Source organism: Cryptomeria japonica, chromosome 3 (genome assembly GCF_030272615.1).
Source record: "Cryptomeria japonica chromosome 3, Sugi_1.0, whole genome shotgun sequence".
NCBI classification, from domain to species: domain Eukaryota; kingdom Viridiplantae; phylum Streptophyta; class Pinopsida; order Cupressales; family Cupressaceae; genus Cryptomeria; species Cryptomeria japonica.
Window position 1 is genome coordinate 195,297,182 of NC_081407.1, and position 6,937 is coordinate 195,304,118.

At 35.1% G+C, this 6,937-nt stretch overlaps 1 pseudogene; it reads left to right on the forward strand.

Moving 5' to 3' along the window:
- The first annotated feature begins 552 nt into the window (after window positions 1–552).
- Window positions 553–2,439, forward strand: LOC131056640 (coatomer subunit alpha-1-like; annotated as a pseudogene).
- Window positions 2,440–6,937: the final 4,498 nt, after the last annotated feature.

The following is a 6,937-nucleotide window of genomic DNA, read 5'->3' on the forward strand; positions in this document are numbered from 1 at the left end:
TATTTATTGATCTTATGTAGACCGTCTGGTTGACAATTATAACGTATTGGTTATATTCCTTAAAAGCTAGATTGTTTAAGGGTGTTCGTGGGGCTCCCGCATTCCTTTCAGCTGATTTTTTAAGCTATTCATGTGCATTGATTTTTGGTCTGTTTCGGTCTTATTTTTGGTTTCCTCTCTCCGTTTTGGGTTCCTTTTGAGGGATAAAGATGATACAGATTTCGGGGATTTAACTATCAATGAATTCTCAGTCTTGGGTTATTGTTGCTTCAACATGGGTTTTTTTTAAATGCATTCAGAAAATAATAGTCTGGATTCAGATTTATACTTGTTTCGACTAGAAATGTTATTATTTGTTTATTTTTAGCAGCTGTGTGTGATTATGGAATTCTAATACGGGAGCTGAGCAACGTCTTTTTAGAGATTGATTTGCAGAAGATGGAAGTCTAATCTACATCGGTTTTTGATATCAGAGCAGTCAACAATGTCCCAAGGGCGAGTCCGTTTGAATTGGAGAAGAAAGGACAGGTGGAGGAATGCTGCTAATACAAAATGTTGTTTGAAACCAATAGCGATAGGGTAAAGGGGCTAAGCTTTCATCCCAAAAGGCCATGGATCCTTGCGAGTCTTCAAAGCGGAATCATTGAGATATGGGACTATCAGATGGGAATTCTGGTAGACAGATTTGATCATGAGCATGACGGGCAGCCTGTTCGAGGAGTAAATTTTCACAAATCACAGCCATTATTTGTGTCTGGAGGTAAGCAATGTACATACATGTTAAATCTAAATTGAATGGTATGTGGGTGATCGTGTAAACTTGAAATAAAAACTTAGCAATCAAGAAGAGTCTGACAAAACTAATTGCTTTCAGGTGATGATTGCAAGATAAAGGTCTGGAACTACAAGATGCGGCGATGCCTTTTTACACTACTAAAGCACCTTGACTACATTCGCACAGTTTATTTCCATAACGAGTATCCTTGGATTGTTAGTGCAAGTGATGATCAGACGATAAGAATCTGGAATTGGCATCTCGAGATTGCATATCTGTTCTTAGTGGTCACAGTCATTATGTGATGTGTGCTTCTTTTCATCTCAAGGAGGATCTGGTTGTTTCTGCATCATTGGATCGAACTGTTCGTGTATGGGATGTAAGTGCTGTTTCTCCTGCTGACGATATCTTGAAGCTGACGCAGATGAGCACTGATCTCTTTGAAGGTGGCGAAGGTGTTGTGAAGTATGTTCTTGTGGGACATAATCGTGGTGTAAACTGGGCCTCATTTCATCCTAGCTTACCATAAATTGTGTCTGCTGCAGATGATTGCCAAGTCAAACTTTGGCGGATGAATGGTATGTTTCCTTTCCTTCCTATCCCCAGTGAAGTTCTAAGATTTATTTATTTTCTTGTGTTATGCAGCAAAGTGATTCCCATATTTGAAATGTTTTCGCTTTCTTGTAAATCAGATGCAAATGCTTGGGAAGTTTACACTCTAAGAGGACATATACACAATGTGTCTTGCGTGTTGTTCCATGCACGTCAAGACATTATTGTTTCAAATTCTGATGATAAAAGTATCCGAGTGTGGGATATGTCCAAGCGTACAATTTTCCAAACTTTTCGTAGAGAGCGTGATCGGTTTTGGATTCTTTCTGCACATCCAGAAGTGAATATTCTGGCAGCTGGGCACGACCATGGGATAATTGTCTTCAAATTGGATATAGAGAGGCCTGCCTTCGAATTGAATATAGAGAGGTCTGCCTGCATCAAATTGGAGATAGAGATGCCTGCCTATGTTGTCTTTGGGGGCTTGCTACTATATATCAAGGATCGTTTTCTGCGTACTTACCATTTTGCAACTCAAAAAGACAATCCCTTAATACCAATTCGCATACCTGGTTCCAGTGGCCCAAATCAAGGGCCAAGATCTTTGTCATACAGGCCAACAGAGTGTGCTGTTTTAATATTTTCAGATGTTTATGATGGTGCCTATGAACTTTATGTTTTGCCTAGGTATAGTCTTTGTAGTTCAAGTGATTCAGTACATGATGCAAAGAGAGGAGTAAGAGGATATGCCGTGTTTGTTGCAAGGAATAGGATTGCTGTTCTTGACAAGAGCTATAATCAGGTTACTATAAAGAATATGAATAATGAGTTGACAAAAAAGTGCGATCTTCCATTCAGTGCAGACACAATTTTCTTTGCAGGGACAGGCAACCTACTTTGTAGATCAGAAGAAATAAGTGTAATTCCTTTTGATCTACAACAGAGATCAAACCTAGGGGAAATTCGGGCACCAAATAAATTTCAAATACATAGTTTCGTCAAATGATATGGAGAATGTAGCCTTTCTTAGTAAGCACGCAATCATTATTGCAAGCAAGAGCTTGTGAGATAGATGCAAATTACATGAGACTGTACATGGGACTATTATATGATATACTTTTTAATAAATATAATTTCCAAAAAAAACTAACTCTAGTTGTGCATGAATATGGATGTTTGTTTTTCTATTTTAGCTATCATTCAATGTGTCAAAGATCTTTATTTATTAAGGTAGAATTGTAATGTTTTCTGGTCTTTAATTATCTGAGTTAAATTGTTGAAGCTACAAGAAGATCCAAGGAGATCCGACCAGTAAGAAGGAAGGTCAATGAGATCTGAAGATTGTCATTTTCAAAACAAAGCTTTACTGTCATGTTTGAAGTCGTTTACATGTTGAAGATCATTGTTTTTCATTACCTAAAGCAATCCGTAGGTAGTTGCTAGAGGATATCATTGAAGATCACAAGTCATTAATGTAATACTTTTTTAGTATGGGAAGTTGTCTAAGTTGTATGGGCAAAGTATTGTTAGTCAATGAAGTCAATCCTACTATCAATGCAAAAGCCACCATCCAAAGGAGAAGTCCACCCTCCAAAGGGGAGAGTGAAGTCAAACTGATATTTGCACATCAACCATAGAAGGAATCGGGGTTTTGAATAAGCTCATGTCTAAAAAGAAGGTGTAGCTAGACAAGTTGCAACCCAAACAAAGAAATAGATTGCCAAGGTATGAAATGATCGCATTGATGTTGAGAAGATCCAGTGAGCACAATAAAGTTCAAGACTACCTATGCAAAAGATGAAGCCCTCAAATTGTGAGGAAGCTGATAAGGTCTTAGAAGAAGCCATGGTATTTTTTGTTAAAAAAGGAGAGAAACCCTCTACAGGAGATCACAAATTTTGTGAAACCCACAAAAATTAATCTAAGCTATCGATATACAATTGTGTGAGGAAGTCAAATCCGAGTCTCAAAAAGGCTTGAAGCAGTTAAAAGACATGCTCCCAAGTAAAAAGGAGATCATCGCATGATACACCGTGGTTGAAGTTAAGACCATTGAAATCAGATGAAGATATAATTATTTTTGTGTTAAAAGTGGTTAAAATTAAGGGGGAGAATGTTGCCACTGTAATTTGTCCACTTTATATGAATAGTTGCATGAGAAGAATTGCTTATGCAGTCTCATATGGAGATAAAAATAAGTCTTTTAAATATAAAAAATAAGTGTTTTAAATATAGAACTACAATATTAATTTATGCCACTTGCATGGAAAGAACTGCAGTTAATGCTATATTTTTCTAAAAATTAATTTGCATAAAAAAGATAAGTATACATGTTTGTTTTTTGTATTTTTAGCTGACATTCAATGTGCCAAAGACCTCTATTTATTGAGGTACAATTGTAGTGTTTTTTGGCTTCTGATTATTAGATAACTTGACCCTTGATCATGTGATCAAGAAGTTTGTAATCTCAATTTGAATGAATTAAAAAAAAATTATGCTTGTGAGCACATAAAAAAGATAATTATACATGTTTGTTTTTGTATTTTTAGCTAACATTCAATGTGCCAAAGACCTCTATTTATTGAGGTACAATTGTAGTGTTTTTTGGCTTCTGATTATTAGATAACTTGACCCTTGATCATGTGATCAAGAAGTTTGTAATCTCAATTTGAGTGAATGAAAAGTTTTTTATGCTCATGAGAAACTTTATGTGCATAAATATTTTTTCTTCATTTGGTATTAGAGTTGTTAAAATCTTCATTTTAAAACATTTTGCACATAGTCCCAATTATTGTAATAGACACAAGAAAGAAAGTTTATGATGTAAACAAATTGATTGGAAATGCCAAAGGATATGTTCTTGGTCTTTGAATGGAGGTCAAGAGAAGAAATAAAAGATGATGCTCGCTAGCAACAAGAGCTTGTAGTTTATTTCGTTGATTGTAAACTCTAGAAAGCTCATTTAAAATTGGTTTTTCTAAATGCAATAGGCATCTGTTACAAGGGTGGGAAAGATAATACAATGACAAACATGACATACCGACTTTTAGAAACTAACCCTCCAACAAACCATACAACAAAAGCTAGTGAAGTCCATCAAGCCTTTGAGAGGAATTTGCAAGATGCAAAGCAACTAAACTTTCATGTACATATTGCACATCATGGTTTGTTCCTAGTATGTCTGAAAAGATTTGCAACATATGTGATCTTTCAATTGTGGATCAAAGGCATCCAGACTACTTTGTTCTGCTACTCAAACAAGGTGAACTTGGCTTTCCACAACCATGGGTTTACATTTGCTTTTCAATTCTGGTTGAAACATAAATTACATAGAGAACATTACTGGTGATATCTACAAGAAATACTTGCATTTGCATCAGACTTGGTAGTCATGTATGAAGGAATGAAGAATAATAAAACAATTCAGATATCAAATGAAGAAAAATAATTTAACAACACATAATTTTTTCAATAGTAGATTTTCTAAAACTTCTTGATCACATGATCATAGATCAAATGGTCAAAGACACTAAATGCATTAGAATAGCCTCATTATATAGAAGTCTTCGACAAATTGAGGAACAATTAAATTTAAGAGGGATGATTATATACAACCTCATATAAAACTACAATTAGCAACTTCTATATGTAGTTCTTGCAAGCTTATAGTTCTTCCCATGCAAGTGAAAGAAATTACCATCTTCTATTTTTAGCTTCATGAAAGACTACATAAACAATTCTCCTTATAGACTCTTCACGCAAAGTGTTGAAATAAGTATACCAACAAAATAACATCAATTTAATGTTTCCTTGATTTCCTACAATCAAGGAAACACTTCAAGGAGAGTGGTTAAACATCTTTAAAAATCTTGCAAGAAACAGTGAAGAGGTTATGAGAAATGGTTATCTAGCCTTAGAATGTACAAGTGCATAAGTTATGGTGCATAAGAGTAACTTATTTATTGATATATTCTATGCACTAGATGGCCACTACGAGGGTCATCTAGAAACAATCTAAGGCAATAAAAGGATTTTGTCCTACTGATGGGTGAGGACAACTAACAAAAACCAGTTAAAGCAACTCTAGAAGAAATGAAAAACATTAGGGACACCAGGGAGCTATCAAAGAGGGAACAAGAAGTTTCTCCAAGTTACTAGTAGGAACTTATACACCCATAACAAACTTAAGGGAGCCCTAGAGGAAAGAAAATAGATGCAAGTAGGACCAAGACAATAGCCAAGTAGGATGTGGAGAAGGGGTCACAAATTCAGATTATTAATTTCCAACACAGTGGTGGGAAGGCCTCTCGAACAACATGAGAATCCTAAGATAGAACATCAGAGGCCTTAACACCCCTATTAAAGGTTTCCTTATCAAGTAGTTGGTGGAAGATATTGTAGTGGATGTATTACCTCTATAGGAGACAAAATCCAATGAGCCTGTGAACACTCTTGGATGATAAGTGTTTTTTGGTTCCACTGTGTCTTCATCCCAACATCATACATATTGATGGGAATAAGGGAAGGTTTGAAAGCAATTTCTCAAATGTCTATGGCCCCACTATGGGGAAAAGTAAAATTCAATCATGGAAGGAGTTGAGGGATTCCAATAGGCAACACCCCAGTGAGAAGTACATTATAGGAGGGTGTTTCAATACTATTATTTTTCAAAGAAGAGAAGGTGGGATGAAACAATATGCCTTCCACTAGAACTAGAGCCTTTAAATAAATTTACATTGATTTATCTTTTCTTAACATCAAATAAATTAATTTAAACAAATTCCTTATTAATTCAAATTGGGTTATCTGCCCTCTCTTCCTAGGCCATTCAATATGTGGACTTTGACCAGTGGATAATTGAGCTAGACATACACATGGAGCCAAGAAGCCTTGAGCTCAAGATGAAATTTGTTTGGTCTGAGAAACTTGATTTTAAAGAAAATCTGAGGAAATTGTGGTCTATAGATATAAGGAGTTGTAAGAGATACATTTTGCAAAGAAAGATTCGAAAGGTTATGACTGAAGCACAAGAATGGAACAAAGAAAGAACTAGGGAAATTTTGAAAGAAAAAGTGGGAATAGCTTTACACAAGAAACAAAAGACCATTATGGAGAAAGGCCTCCACAAGAAAATAAACAAAAGGAGTTAACTTGATAGAAGATTTTAAAACTTTACTCACAATGGAAGAAATCTTTTGCTTGCAAGAATCTAAAGTTAACATCTAGAGAGATCAAATTTCAAAAATGATAAATGTTCAAACAGTTTTAGTATTTGAGATTATTGTAGGATATAAGAGGAGCAAATATGAAAGCATAAACTAGATTAATTAGACCAAAACAATACAACATTGCCTTTGAGCTTCAACTCATTCAAATAGACATTACTGATTTTCTCACTTCTTACACACTGAACTTCTAATCTAACAGCTCTGCTGAGATGGACTCTTAGAAGAGAGTGAATACAAAACATAGAGCTATGCATTATATATAGAACTTTGTACATAAGGTAGACAGAGAGAGAAGATAATAAAATAATATTTCTAAATCATTCACAATCTATGTGAAACCTGCAACTAACACAGTTGACAAGTTGAATGATATCAAATCAAA